Source organism: Cyprinodon tularosa, unplaced genomic scaffold, assembly GCF_016077235.1.
Source record: "Cyprinodon tularosa strain WSP-4 unplaced genomic scaffold, ASM1607723v1 ctg599, whole genome shotgun sequence".
Classification (NCBI taxonomy): Eukaryota; Metazoa; Chordata; class Actinopteri; order Cyprinodontiformes; family Cyprinodontidae; genus Cyprinodon; species Cyprinodon tularosa.
The window spans coordinates 303,099-319,786 of NW_024039339.1; the positions used below are offsets into that span (position 1 = coordinate 303,099).

Genomic DNA, 16,688 nt, shown 5'->3' on the forward strand with positions numbered 1-16,688 from the left:
GGGCTAGACGGGTATACACATACACACACTGCCTCACACCTTTCGACAGTACGGCCATCATGATACAAAATGACTTCTGCTACCTCCGCTTTACAGTACCTATCTTATCAAGTGATGATTAGCTTTATTTACAATAGATCACAGCATTAAATCCATACATTCTACAACAATGTTTTCTCAGGAACATTGACAGTATAAAAATTAGGTGATGATCAAATGTCATGAATTGACTGTAGAGACCTTGTTTATATCAAATTGAAAGAGAGGTAAATGCGGGTAATGTTCCTTTAGATGTTTGTGAGTGACTTTGAAAAAAGTGGTTTAATTTAGCCCTAGAAGGACTATTTTATCATCCTACCTCCAGCACAGACACTGACCAGCGGACTTCCTCTGATCGCTCAAGCTTTAGGGGGTAGACGGTGATTCTTAGATGTCTAACCTTAAAGGGATTGTCTAAAAAAGCCTTAAAGTCTTCAAAAGCTAAGTGTGGCTCATTAGCTTTGGTGACAACATCAAGCACAGCCCATCAGAAGAATAGGGAATAGAGAAAGCCAGTTACCTGCTTTGGTAGAAACAGACCATTACTAACCTCCTCATGATGATGATGTGCAAGTTTACCAGAAGACTTAAATAACTAGAACTGGAAGTTATAGATAATTAATAAGTCACTCAAATCGAGGGTACAACTAATTTATTATTTGTAGTTGATTGATTATAGCTGTAACATGCTTATTCACCAGGGTTTAGACTATGGCTATCAGCAGTTATTAATCACCAACCAAATCTGTTTCTGTTCGTTCAGATGTGACTGAAAGAAGAGTGAATCCAGCCAGAGTGATAAATCCTTTACTGCATAATATAAACACAAAAGACCATGGGTTTAACTACAATGAGCATTCTCAAAACTTCCCAACGTACTTGCCGTATGTCGACGTGTGCCAGCTTGTTCCAGCGTACTTCAGCATGCTCATAACTTACACAAAATTGACACAATAACTTATCCCACGTATGCAAGCGTTTTTGCCAGGTTTTTTGTATGTCAGGCATAAGCTGTCTAAATCGTGAAGGTCTAAATTAACACATCGTTCGGCCACATCAGTGACAATGACAGACTGTTGCACCCTAAATGCACCAGGGAGCGTTATCACAGATCCTTCCTCTCAGCAGCTGGAAGACTCTAGAACCACCACTGTTCCCAACAACCTCAATCAGTTCTTCCATTCACTGCATGAAAAGTGGGATTTTCGTCAATATACGGCACTGTAGATTGTCGTGGAACTTCAGGTTAGCGGCAGTTTACGACAATTTGCAGGCTTCGCCGAAAACTCCCGTAAATTGTCAGAAATTGACGTGGACTCTCTTAGGCAGTGTTCCCCCCATGCCTCCCCCCCATGGAATTCTAGGGGAGGCTTTAACATGTAAATGAACATGCTGTGAGCTATACAAATGCAAATCAGGGTTGCAGGGGGCCACGGGGGTTTTACTAGGTAAGAATACAAAGAGATCAGGCTCAGTATAGCCTCTTACATTTTAGCTTGAATTGATTTATTTAATTAAAGTAAAGACCAAAACAGATCTCTAGCTGACAGAGCAATACATTTAGAGCAGTAATTATAAAAAAAAAATTGCATTTAAGATAAAAAATAAAATGTTGTCTGTCAATATGCTCAATTCACAATAACTTAAGTGGAAAAGTTTCAAGAAATGAGTCTGAGATGATTCACTTTATAACATGGCGCATTATCCTGTTGGAAGTAGCCATCAGAAGATTGGTACACTGTGGTCATAAGGTCCGGCCAGGTCAAGATCCGCAATTGCAATCGCACCAAACAGGAAAAAGAACATCGACAAATTCCGGTTCGTCAAATTAAAATATAGCAGCAACAGATCGGTGACTAGAAATTATAGCACAATTCTTATATATATATAAAAAAAAAACTAACACCGTTTATTTAAATGATTGGATCCAAACTATTGGTTATTCACCAACGAGGAAGCAGATTTCTCATCTCCATCAAAATATTTATTTTATACCGAGGGACTTAAACTTTAATCAAATCCATTCAAAAGAAACTTCTTATTACAGGAATGAAAAGAGATGCTGAGTTTGGAAGTAGTGAACAAGTTCATTTAAAAAAAAAGCAGGTTTGAATTATCCTTATCCCTGTTACAAAAATCTACAAAAATATAAATATATATTTGGGCAGAAACTGAACATATGCTGGATGATGGTGGGATTTTTTTAATATGTCATATTAAATTAAGCACTCACAGGGTTCATACAGGAATGAGTGACTCTAATTTAATCCTATTTTAATGCTATTAGAAATGATTTTAATGCCATCATCAAGAACCATGTACACAAGTTATTAGTGTACATGAAATATGAAGGAGCTGCAAGCAGAGTTCCATGACTCCTGTATGTATGTAAACACACACACATACACATATATACGTATATATATATCCTCTAGCTTTTTCTCCGCCTGGAGCGATATAATATATCTGACGAAATTGTTTTTATAAGCATTTTTTATTAAAGAATTATAAATACTTCGATAAACATATTTAAATAATTTTAGGGCCAATTAAGGCCTTGATTAAAAAAAAAAAAAAAAAGAATGATTTTTTAATTATTTTTATTGATCCGCGGACACCCTGGTTCATCTCGCGCATGCTCTGTACGATCTCCAAGAAACTCAGAGCGGCGGGGTGTGCAGCCACAGTGGAGGATGGATGCTTTGCTTTGTGCAGGCGGTCTGGAGCGGAGGATGGGGGATTTCGGGGTAAAACTCCTCTTGGACGCGATGGCGACTCTGCATCGAACAAGACGAACTCAAAGAAGAGATGCTAGCGGTAAATATATGTTCGATTACTGCCTGCTAAGCTAAAAGCAGCCTAGCCTAAGCTACCGGCTAATAGCAGCCTAGCTATTAGCCTATCTAGCCTAGCCTTGCAAGAACAAGCTTTATTAAAGTGTATTTTTTGTGATTACAGGAAGCAGTACGCCGTCTTAACAACTCGGAGACTAATTGCAGGCGCTATGAACCGGAGCAAGGGTAAGATTTAAAGAATATGCTTTCATTCTGCGGTAAAAGGCAATGGATACGGATAGATACCGATCATAGCTTTTACATTTTGTTTTCACAGACCTCCTATTTGCTCGGAGCCATAATCAGCAAGTCCAGATTTGCACGATGTTGATAAAGACGACATTGTGTGTAAGTGACTTGTTTTAATGTTTTCTCCTTCCTTGTTACTGTGACTTGCGTTTGATTTTTTATTTATACCACTCTCATTTAATTGTTTTCCAGCTGCCTGTAAGACGTATTTTCAGACGGTACGCAGGAGCTTCAGATATATGCAGCCAGCCAACACGCTGCGTGCGGAGGCTATCTGCTCGGAGTCGGGCTAGAAGAAAGAGGGTAAGACTTTATTTGGTGACTATTTTTCAGGTGCATTGATAGATGTGTTGTGTCCATACGCAGTGCGCTGATTCATTGTTTGTTTTTTTCAGCTGCTGAAAGCGAGGCAGAGTGTGCTAGCAGATGAGGAAGTGGAACTCTGGAAGTCCGCCTTCCTCGGCGGTGTCTCTGGATGGATTGTGCGGTCGCCGCCATTTCGTAGGCCGGATCCCTCTGAACTCTGTGTTAAGCTGCAGTCCCGGTTAGAAGCGATGCCGAAGTACAGGGCCACACACAGTAGGCGTCTGCACATCGGACCTGCCTCGGAGGGAATGCTGCCTGTTACCTCCAACCCCGAGGAAGCAAACGGACCCTTCACGGACTTTTAATTTTTAGAAACGCATGTGTTTGGATACGCGTTGTATATAGTTGTGTGTGTTTTAATAAAGCTCTTTCTTTGCATAAACAGCTTCCTGCAAATGTTCATTTCCTGTATAAATTCATTCATGTCCTTGATGGTAGCATAATAATTGTGTAGTAGTGTAGGATAACATAAATACACACCATATGAATGAATAAATATATGAATGAATAAATATATATATATATATATATATATATATATATATATATATATACATATATATATATATGCATAAATATATATATGTAAATTTATATGTAAATATATATATATGCCAACCAATCACGAGCGACTTTACTTGTTTAAAAAGAAGTGGTTCCGTCCAATACTCAGTAAGAAAATTAAAGCCTGGCGTGGCCACGTGTGGTTTTGCTGCCAATCACGAGCGATTTCATTTGTTTGAGAATAGTGGTTTCAGCCAATACTGAGAAGGTTATTCAAGCCAGACCTGGCCAGCCGCGCGGGTTTGCTGCATTCATATGCTAATTAGGGCCATTAGTACAGCTGATCGCTCTCCACATACGTCACGGTACGTTTCCGACAATTTGTGGCACGACAAACGCGGACAAGCACGGGTTGCAAATTGTCGGAAACTGACGAAAATCAGGGAGATCTGCGGGAGTTTACGGGGGTTTACGGGGACGAAAATCTCACTTTTCATGCAGTGATTCATGCTGATTTTGCACAGTTTCTTAGCCTGACGTAGTCCGACTCAATTCTAGTCAGAATGAGTCTGATGCTGCTCTATAGAGCTGTGATTATGGGGCGTGTTTCAAACGAACCAGGAAAAAAAATGCCTCTGCACTCAATTGGATAGACCTACAACCAATAAGAGCAACGGAGTGCGTGACGTATGTTAAGCCACGCATAGTTGTTGTCAACAAGAATCAACGCGTGCAGTTGCACGCCTAGAATAAGAAGATAAAGCCCGCCCTGACAATTTGATTGATATTGTGCTAGCATACTCGCGCTACTGTTGAGCAATGCCAGACCGAACTTCCCGACCTCAAACGTTGTGGGCGGGACTAAGTTCGGAATGGCACCCGGGCTAACAGTTTCTACCTTAGTCAGTTAAATAACCTGCTGCTGTCATTTTGCACATCTCTGATGTTGACCTATTTTCAAATATCCATTACTATAAAAATGTCCACAGCTTTATATTGGTTATTTATTCTCCAGGTGCACAGTTTTATATTGTTAAAACATTTTACAGTGCAGTCTTTAATTACTTTTTAACTATTTTTCTATTCTATTCTAATTAGTTGGCTAAATGCTGAATCTTTCCTTATTTAGAAACAAAATCTTCTCTGTATTTTTCACCATTAGGATTAGGACAGGGGTCGGCAGCCCGCGGCTCCAGAGCTGCATGGCGGCTCATTAGCGCTCCCCTAATGGCTCCCTGGAGCTTTTGCAAAAATGTATGAAAAATTTAATTTTTTTTGTTTGTTTCTTTTAATATGGTGTTCAGAAGGTCAAACAGACATTCATTATGTTTTCAAATGCTGTAAACATTTGTATAAAACAAAATATGTGAACATTTATTTCAATGAAAATGTGCGTTGTAGCCATAGAGATCAGTGGTCAAAGCCTGCAACACATGTCTCAGCGCGGCGCCAGGCAAAGAAAATGGAGGGTGTGTCCTGGGCCGCGGATCCCAAAGGGAAAAAAAGGAAGATAGCTGATCAGAACAGAGGATTCAGAGAAGAACGGAGTGAATCATTTGGTGCATTTTTGCTTTGGCACGAGAATTTGTCAAATAATAAAAATAGTAATTTGGAAAGGCATTTCCAGGGAAGGCTAAACATGCAGCCGATCATAAAACGTTGAGTGAGAGAAAGAATGCGATTGCAGAACTTTGGGATAAATTAGAGGAGAGCAAAGATAGATTTAAGAAATGTTTTAAATTTCCAAACTCCACTACTGCTGCAAGTTTGGTTTCAAGCATAGAAAACCAATCATACATCCAACAGGTGGCGCTCTGATGCAGGGATGTGATTTTTTTTTTTTGCATTTTCCATTCCCCATAATCCTCAAAATGAAAATCCCACCAAGGAACGCTGGTGACGGAGGATGTTTGATTTCAGGGTTAGAGAGTTCTGCTCTAAAGGATATCAGTTCCTGCTTGGTTCCTAATGACCCTGTCACATGCTTGTCAGGAGGCCAAGAAGTCTTGGAGGCGGGACCCAAACTGGTTGAAGGAAGAACACTTCGGCGTCGCCAGACCCCATTTACTGGGGCACGTGCCCCAGTATAAATGAGCTGTGCCCCAGTATAAATCTCATGAATATTTGCAACAGCGATACATTTTTTAATGCATCAATTTAGATAATTCCAACGGGAGGAGACGTATATTTCTGCTCAAATGCGCAGCAAGTGTGTTGGTAACTCCAAATTGAGGATGTATTAGCGCCCCCACGTCAGCGCATGTCACTGCATGAACTGCAGGTAAACTAACGCGCTGCTCTCAACTGAGTTGGATGGGACACTGTGCTGCCGCGACGCATTTTTAGTTCTGGTAACTTTTCTTACCTGTCAGTTTTATTATTTTCCCAGTGAAACCACATGATTTATAGGCTACTGACTGAAAATTACTCAATTCGTTTGTAGATGGATATCAGGAAATTCCTCACACGAAGCAGAGACAGGGAAGCAGTAAAACAAGATGAGAGAGACGGAGGTAAGGTCCCGTGATGAATTAGTGATTTAAAGCTAAGCAGTTACATTAGGAACATTATAAGCAATATGACTGATATTTACCTAATTATAAATTTAAGTTTTTTTAATGTTTGCTGTAGAGAATGAGAATGCAGGTGCTGGAGTAGGAAAGGGAGGAGGAGGCGAAACTGACAGGTAAGAGACAGGAGAGAGACAGGAGAGACAGGACCATGAAGGTGATGAGGGAGGAACAACCAGCGTCCACAAACAAGAAGGGGACATTAGTGACTTAGGGGGAAACATGATGGTCCTAGACAGGTGAAGTTGTCCCACCATCCCCAGCACAAATTTGGAGTAAAAAAAACGTTAATTTAATTAAAAATGGTTTGAAAGCTTTTTATGGTTGAAAAAGAAATCCTTGTCATCAAGGATATGCAGTGTGTTTTCAACTTGCTTGATAACATCATGTTCCCCACACTAACGCAGGTCATCCAGATCTCCCTCACCATCCCAGTCTACAGCTGTAGGGGTGAAAGGTTATTCAGTGTGTTGAGAAGGATCCACACTTGGTCGAGGTGCACAATGGGACAAGATAGGCTCCATCATCTGGCTATTTTATCAGTTGAAAAGGAAGAACTTTCTAAGCTGAGTCACAGTCTAGTGATTGACCGCTTTGCAAAAATGATAAATAGGAGGAACCCTTTAATGCTAAAAAAATAAAAGAAAAACTTAGTTCGGGTTGAGTTAAACTTTCCCCTGAACTTAAACTCTGAAACCTAGGAATTAATGATTACTTCAGAATGTGTATAAGGAAATTTTTGATTTTTAAAGTTGGTAATGTCTTATTTTTTATAGCTGCAATGTTGAAATTGTTCATGTTTGTTAAAACAAATATGCTCTTACACTCATTAATATCTCAACTGGTAATTTTGGTAGGAATTTATCAGGGTGGGGCAGTGTGCTTGTCTGTATTTGTGTATGGCAGGAGGGGCATATGCGGTAGGGGGCCAGTGCTCCAGTAAAGCTTTGGGCCTAGCAACGCCCCTGGAAGAACATGCTTTGTACAGTTTTCAGCTGACAAAACATTAATTTCTTCTTGTGCAGGACATCAACCAAACCACACCAACCAAGAACAATGGCAGACATGTTTCTTAAATAGAGGAGGAATTAAATTGGAAGAAACCATTTTCAAAAAAATGTTCAGCTTCACAAAAGCAGAAAAGGAAAATTTGGTTTAAACAAACAACTACTTAAGAAATATTTTTACCAATAAATACAGAAACAAATATTTTAATTCAATCCAAACAAATACTCAAACTCAATAAAGAAAACACCATACATCAGATCAACCTCCCCCCCTCTTCAACTATCTAATGGTACAGTCCTGTACACACCTGCTTGGAGAGTGAAACAGCAGAGGTGAGTATTTCAAAAATATTTGAACTCTTTAACCCATGAATATCCCTTTTATGAAGAGTTAAACAAAAACAAAATATTGTAAAGTGAAATCAATTTACCTTTTTACAAAAATGAAAAGATGTGGCCGACCAAAGAACCACAACCCAAACAAATCCACTTCACCCAAAACAACAAAAATAAAACAATGTAGAAAACCAGATGCTGTGTTTAGCTGCTACTTTGGCTAATATACAGGTAACAATGGCTCATGTTACAGATCAATCAACTCCTCCCAACAGAAACACGTCCACCATAGAAAGATTCCTTTATCGCGTTTCTATAATTTCATCAATGCAGTAAAACCTAATTCCTACAAACTCGTCCCTCACCTCCTGCTGCTATGTGACATTTGATCCTGGATAAACATTTAATCATGAATGCATATTTTATATATAGGCCCACATAGTCCGTTTTCTATAGTGGGATAATACACTTAGTGCCCGTGTTGCCATACGAGACTGATAGAAGACTTTTTTGCGGCTCCAGACAGATTTATTTTTTGTTTTTTTAGTCCAACATGGCTCTTTGAGCAGTTTGGGTTGGTGACCCCCGCATTAGGATTTTCTATTTTAACTGATAATCTGCAGAAGAAACCGACAGAATCTTGCATTTTATTCAGACCTCCAGCTGTTTCCTGTAGTTATAGTTGCTCTTAATGCAAACTGATGATGTAGTGTTCTGACAGAACGCTATGCTCTTTGCTCTCGTCGCCATATGTCAGAGACAGACACAGCCATTAAAGATGCCATCTGTGGTCAATGGCTCAGAACAGAATCTGCACCATCACAGCAAGAAGAAAGGGTTGTACAGTCATCAGCCGAGCTGACATCCAGTAACCAGGGCCCCACGGATGAGTCCCCCTCTCCCCACAACAAACTCAGTAAAACTCCAGAGTTTTCTGCTGCTGTTTGCATTTTCTGGCAGGTTTCTGCAGCTTTAATCTGCAGCACTGACCCACCATCACCATTAAATGGTTTAATGTATATTTAATGGTTTTACTCTGCTCCGTTTTCAATCTATGAGAACTGCAAACGTTTAACATCTACAACAACAGGCTTAAGGTTTAATCAATTAAATATAAACTGTGCTTTATGTGGCCAAATAAACATACAGATAAAAAAGAATTAAAATTCCAAGATCTGTTGCTGATGTAGCCAGAGGAGTCACAAACAGGTAGACGGATATTGCTGCTGTTGAGCACCACCACCCGTTTTTTCCGGAGCTTGAACCTTGGGAGCATTAGTCCTAAGCAGCGATGTTATGAGATGAGATGAGGCTTTCAGATGTGTGTCAAGTAGTGGACGCAAAGCGCGTATTGAGGCTTGCTTTATGTAGGGAAGAGGCTAAAATCAAATTGCAGAAAACCTCAATTTTGGTCAAGTTACATTACACAGGACTAATATAACTCTTTTTTTTTATTCCAGCCATTTAGAAGGTGTTAATATGTTTAAAGTGGATTTGCTGCCACAAAAAAATTAAAGAGAAACTCTACGATCTCTGCATGCAACTAGATTTAAGCACTTTACCAAACAAACGGTTACAGTAAAGTCCTGAAACAATGGAATCTGGACAAGTTAGAGTTCGACGTAATGAAAAGACTGGACTGAAACATCTACATGCTTGTAGTGCAAAAAAAAAAAAATTAATAAAAATGATTGCAATATTGGTTAAAAAATACTCTCAATTTAGATTTTTGGCAAAATCATTCACTGCCAGTCACAGGGATGGACAATGGTCAAATCCTACTATTTAATAAAAAAGAAAATTTATTGTAATATCTCAAGAGATATTCTTTGTATTTTTCATTGACTTAGAAATCTGACTCAGTGTGATGATTCTGTTTGTTTTTGGGTTTTCAGTTAAAATTTGATTTAGGTCATTCTGTGTTGCATTTAAGTTCGTATGTATTTCTAGTTTACTCTCTACTGCCCCCTTGTGTCAGTCTCCTTTCCCCGAGCTCCCTTCTAGCTCCTTCTGTCCACACCTGCTCCCAATCAGTTGATTACTCCATTCTTTGTTCTGATACAAAAGGCAACTGTCAACCAGCTCCACAGGCGGCCCCGTCCAGGAAACACACAGCCAGGCAGACGAGCTCCGAGCCAGCTCCCATGTCAGAGGATGAAGAGAGCACATCCAGTTAGTCACAGTCAGAGAAACAGGACTACACTGGAAAACAGGCCAAGCTCCAACATCTATAAACAAAGGTGTTGATGGCAGCAGCACAGCTGATATTTCTCTCCAGGATGGAGTCACAGCCAAACAGGAATAGACCAGATGAAGCTACTATGAGGAAAAGCAGAGAGAGCAGAACGTTAGAGATTGAACTAACAGATTCTGCAGAGTGGGAGAATAGAGATAGAATGAAGCAGAATGATGAAAAAGGGGTCCTGGTGACTTATTATCAATCAGTCTCTCCCGTTGCTGCTTGATTTCAGGTGGAAGGCGGAGGAAGCAGCACCATCCTCTGATTTGGCTGATTACAAACTCGTAGTATCAGGAGAGTCGATGCTAGAGGAGGGCAGGATGTCCATGTGAATGTGGGCAGGAGAGAATGATGTTGAGTTTGTTCCTGAACTGAACCTGTTAAAGAATGGATGCAGTTCATCGGCTCTGTCCAGATTTCCATCTGTCTTTTCTTCCTCCTGCTTGAAGCCTGTGATCTTCTTCATCCCTGACCACATGTCTCTGATATTGTTCTGCAGAAACTTGTTTTCTAGCCTTTTCCTGTTCGAATATTTGCTTTCTCTTTGCCTTTGCTTTCCTGCGATAGAAAACCTTAAACCAATCTGACTGTATGATCTGGTTGAATTGGCTCTACAAAGGGCTTTCTATAGAAATAAACTGAAATTAAATTGATTGATCTTTTACAGTAAGTCAGTTGATTCTCCCTCTTTCATCTGAGGTGATGAAAGTTCAGGAATTGTTCTATAATCTTGGCATTCTGCATAACCACTAGAATCCATGATTTATGACTGACGAATGAGTTTATCGAATCATGTCAATTTGGAACAACAGTTTTAAAGACTAACTGCATTATCTGCCAGTAGTTGTCTGTGTTTGTCTGTAAACCAACTTGGCAATAAGAAGCTATTTATATCAAAACATATTCTATGAATAATGGATACGTACATTTCACTTTGTTTTTGCTCTGTGATAGATTTAATACATATTTTGCCTCCCTGTGAGTTTCTAATATCCCCTGAATGCTTTTCTTCTGTCATTCCAGGTTTTACTCTGCCAAGTAATTGCCTGTTTGTTTCAGGTTTTTTCTAATATGTCAGAGTTGATTAATGAGCTTTGTTATGACTATGGAATATGTATCCCCTTCAAAATAACTGGGGGAAATAGCAGCGTTCAGCTGGTGTTCAAATGCTAAACACGGATCTGCTCGCTAAGCCAACAGGATTAAAAGTCTGATGTTGTATTAGTTGAAGAGGTCATCAGCTGAGTCCCAGATTAAAGCCGTTCAGACCAGCTCTCTGCTGTGCTGACAGTAAGGTTCCTTACAATCTTTTGCTGGGCTTTTCATTTTGAAATGTTGACTGGTGTAATGGAACGTAATGGGACAACCCTAAATGTTGACTTAGGGTGAGCTGAGCGCTGGAGTGTTAAAACTGATTAAGCTGATTGTGCCATTTTGCAGGAGGGGCTCAGTGCGGCGTTCGGGGTTAATGTCGTCATCCATGCGTGGAAGAGCAAGCGGGCGGCCCTGAGAAAAACAGGCTCTTTCTTCCATTTGCCAGGCAGAATTTAGCGTTTCCTCTTCAGGCATTTAATGGAGATAACAGCTTGTTTTTCTGAGGGCTCCGGATGCAGGGACACATCCGCTGTTACAGCATTGCAGATTGGAGCTCATTAAAGCCTAAGCATTGTTCTCTTTCTGCTTGCTAAGGCAAACTCTTATTTTCAGCATAGATGGGAGACTGCATTCTGACATTTTTAGAAAACTTGCTAGCATAAGTCACAGTGATCTAGCTTGTAGCTAAGCTTCTTATTTAGTCTTTTTGGCAGAGATTTTTTTTTACTTCTTTTTTCCAACTCCATACGTCCCTCATGGTCCAATCTGCTGGAGCTATTTAACAGTTCAGGTGTTTAAAATAGTGTCTCCTGCAAATATTAACAGGTCGAATGATTTGCAAGTAAAGTATCAGCAAGAAATGAAAGCAGACAGAGATCTGATGGAGGAACTGAAGGCTCAGAAAGAGAACCGTCACAAAGTACTTTTACTTAAACTGTTCTCATTCTAATGAGCATTTTTTTTTTCAAAATCCCATCTAAGAAATTTAAAATCAGTAAAATGTCAGCTAAAATCGGTATATTTATGGTCTGAAAGAGAGATATTTTTTACATCAAAGTCTGTGCTTCTCCATCCAGAGTTACTATAATTCTGTCTTAACCAGATAATCCAACATAATTGTTCCTCCTAATGTAAGGTTAATGTAATATGTACTGTAATTAAAATATTTCAATATATATTAATATATATATTTTAAATGCGCAAGATAAATATTTAATCTTTAATGATGAGTAAACGTCACGAAACGGCGTTGGTTGGAGGACCCAAATGCAGAGGCCAGTAGGCAGAGGTGAATTTAAGTGGGTTTATTGAACTGAGGCAGGAATAAAAATCCAACAGAAAATAACAAACGCACCAGAACCAAGGAGACATCAGGAGTAAACCAAAATTCTAGGAGCCAGGGAGAGACGAGGAAAGCAGACAGACGATTGACGAGGATCCAGCAAACAGGAACTGAAGAGGAAGGCTTTTAAAGGGGACAGAGACAAAGAGAGGGTTAACAAGGGAATTGAAAACAGGTGAGGGCAGAACAGAAAACAGAGCAAGAGAAAGAGGACACAAGAGGGCAGCAGAGGACAACAAATGGAAAACCAAGAAAAACAGGAACTAACCAAGACTGACAGTAAAGCTGTTCTGTTCGTCATCGGATTGGTGACGTATTTCCGTAAAAAGCAGCTTTATTTGCTCACCACCTCCCTCCACAGCGCTGATGTCACAGTCGTCTGTTAGAAAGTGCTGCTGATTGACTTGACTAGGCTAACTGCATGCAGCGAGGCTAAGGCTTTATTCTGCTTCCCTTGCCTCCTTTTTCAAACGTCAGGATCTGACCCATTTTAGATATATACTATATACATTTTAGATTAATATACTGGTGTGATAACTTAGTATACATTTGATTGGTTGTTGGTATACGTCTATTTTGAAGCTATAGCCCCCCCAGCTAAATTAAGCAAATCTAAAAATCAAAGATGAAATTTAATTAGAGATGGAAGATTCCTAACCCTTTCTAAGGGCGAATACTAACCCCAGGCTCACACCGACTCCGGTCTTACCGTTGCGGTGCGGTGGGTGCGGCGCCGCAGTGATTCCAAGTCATTAAAAAGACGTAAACCTCTCTCACCGGCTGCTGAGCTGTCCGGCTGCGGTTACCGAGACACTCCGGCGCTGCAGAATATTCCGCAAGAAAGCTATCCTTGCGGCGTGCCGGAGCCCTCCGCAACAAGCTCTCGCAAATATCCTTATTTGGGCCGTGTTATCGCGTGAAGTTACGTGAACTCAAGTGAACTTCTGTTAAATCTCCGGACCTGTTGCCGGAGCCGCAGAGCCGCACCGCACCGTAGTCAAAAGGGCGGTGTGAGAGGGGGTGTGCAGGAGTTGCGGTCTCCGTCGGCTCGGTAACCGCACCGGAGCCAGTGTGAGCAAGGGGTAAGGTTTCTAGGTTTGGATCGTTTTGGGGAGCAGACAGACTTCCACCACAGATTAAATGAATGCCGTTTACTCTGAGGTCCCGGAGGGATTCATTCGATCGAGTTTCTTCTTTTGAATGGTACTGCTCTTATGTCCAGAGCTGAGACACAACAGTACAGCTCACCATTTGCACAGCTCTCCCAGGTGCATGAGTTGAGATTTAGTCCTTCTGACTCAACAGAATGATTTAGCATTTCATGATTTAGGCAGGTTGGATCAACCTCTCTAGTACTATTAGGCAGTTATCCCTGACAAGTTCAGTCACTGCAGTACTCTGAAGACATTGAGAAATCCCTGCCGCAAATTGGAGAGACCAACAGACTTTGGCAATGGGCATAATCTTACTGGTGTAACGTACAGGAAATTGGACCCAGGAAACAACGCAGACAGGTCAGTGGAATATAACGGATTTTATTTATGACTGTGTGGCACAGGGAGTGCGCAGGCGGCTCTTAGTCAGGAAATCCCCTGTGGCGGAGACAACAGGTTAGTGATCAGCAATAGGAAAACTAGAGAGGGAGTGAGGCTGGATCACTAACCTGTTACTGGGTCTCAGAGTGGGCGATTGGCTCCGTGTTGGGTCCGGGGCAGGAGTCCGTACGATGAAGGGGCTTGTGGAAGCGGTGGCCGTTCAGCGGGGGATGGTTTGCTGAGGACTGAGGCCGATGAGCTCCAGAGACAGTCCGTTTACTGATTCCAAGCAAAGGTACAGAGGGGCAATCCAGAAGAGAGGTCCAGGTGCGATCCAGGGTCCGTTAGCTGGCAGGTTAGGAGAAGCAGAGGGGTTAGGCAGACTCGGTTACTCACTGACTGAGTGGGTTTCAGGTTCACAGGCAGGCAATCCAAGGCAGAACTGATGCAGGGATCCAGAGGCAGATCTGGTTTGGATTCAGGGCAGGCAGACAGAATCAGATAGGGGATCAGGCAGGCAACAGGTAGGCAGGCAAAAGATTGAAATGCTGGAAGGTACTCAACGGTTGGTTTGAGACTATCTGGCACTGGGAACAGATCCAAATGAGGAATATATAGAGGTGTAACCAATTAGTGATAATAGCAGGCAAGGTGTGTCGAGTTGGGGATTAAGCCAGCACCAGTGCCAAGATCGTCACAACTGGTTAAGAGAGACATTTATAATAGTAATACACAAGTATTAAAGTTGTTGCTGATAATCTCAAAGAAGGACGATTCTCTTGCATTTTTCAGTTGTGAGTTATATCTGCGGTCTCTCTTTATAGGTGTTAGTGTGAACCCAGAATCCAGGCTTTTGCAATCTTTGCTCAACTTTCGCATCCTTCTTTTTTCAATTCGGACTGCGGCATTTCCATGGAGCACTTCTCCACTGAGACATTTTCTTCCCAGAAGGAACCCTTGGGGCAACTGAATCAGCAATATGTGTGATTTTAAAGTGAAATGATCTACCAGCTCATCAGCAGAGTTAGAGAACGGCTGGAGGTTCAGTAAAGGAGTAAATCTGGTTAAAGGTTTCTTTGAGTTTCCTTAAGACATCATTTTGGCCAAAATCAAACTTGTAGAAATAACAGAAACATTGTCAGATGAATGATCAAGTCCAAAATACGTCCCTGTGAGCGTTTACTGTCAACATGTCGGGTTAAACCAAAGTTTCTAAGAGTATCACATTGTTCTATCGTACTTCTTATCACAGATAAAAGGTCAATAAATTCACTTATAATGTTTGTTTTGGTTTTAGGAGGCCTGCAAATATTCAAGATCATCGTTTGCTTACCTGAAGTGACAAATTCTCACGAGTCAAATTTGCCAAGAAATACCGTTTTACTCTTCGATAATTATTTAAACAAGGCTGCCATGCCCCAAACTTTCATTAACTGACGGCTTTAATTAAAAAAATGAAATAAAATAGTTTGTAGACATTAACTCTATGAGAATAGGAGCCACGTTAAATGTAGGTTTTCATGTTTTTGGTAATAATTGATAAAAAGAATTTTACTCTCAGAGAAACGTCCGTCCATCCATCCATCCATCCATCCATCCAACCATCCATCCATCCATCCATCCATCCAACCATCCGTCCATCCATCCATCCATCCATCATCCATCCATCCAACCATCCGTCTATCCATCCATCCATCCAACCATCCAACCATCCATCCATCCATCCAACCATCCGTCTATCCATCCATCCATCATCCATCCATCCAACCATCATCCATCCATCCATCCAACCATCCGTCTATCCATCAATCCATCATCCATCCATCCAACCATCCATCCATCCATCCATCCAACCATCATCCATCCAACCATCCATCCATCCATCCATCCAACCATCATCCATCCAACCATCCATCCATCCATCCATCATCCATCCATCCATCCAACCATCCATCCATCCAACCATCCATCCATCCATCCATCCAACCATCCGTCTATCCATCCATCCATCATCCATCCAACCATGCATCCATCCATCCAACCATCCATCCATCCAACCATCATCCATCCATCCATCCATCCAACCATCCAACCATCCATCCATCCATCCATCCAACCATCCGTCTATCCATCCATCATCCATCCATCCATCCATCCAACCATCATCCATCCATCCAACCATCATCCATCCATCCAACCATCCATCCAACCATCCATCCATCCATCCATCCATCCATCCAACCATCATCCATCCATCCAACCATCCATCCATCCATCCAACCATCATCCATCCATCCAACCATCCATCCATCCATCCATCCAACCATCCGTCTATCCATCCATCCATCATCCATCTATCCATCCATCCAACCATCATCCATCCATCATCCATCCATCCATCCAACCATCATCCATCCATCCATCCATCCATCCATCCAACCATCCGTCCATCCATCCATCCATCATCCATCCATCCATCCAACCATCCATCCATCCAACCATCCATCCATCCATCCATCATCCATCCATCCAACCATCCATCCATCCATCCAACCATCCATCCATCCATCCA

General features: G+C 41.2%; 1 protein-coding gene across 1 annotated transcript in view; it reads left to right on the forward strand.

The window, feature by feature from the left end:
• The window catches only part of zmat4a (zinc finger, matrin-type 4a), a 246,768-nt gene that overhangs the window by 159,725 nt on the left and 70,355 nt on the right, over positions 1 to 16,688 (forward strand). The window lies entirely within an intron of this gene.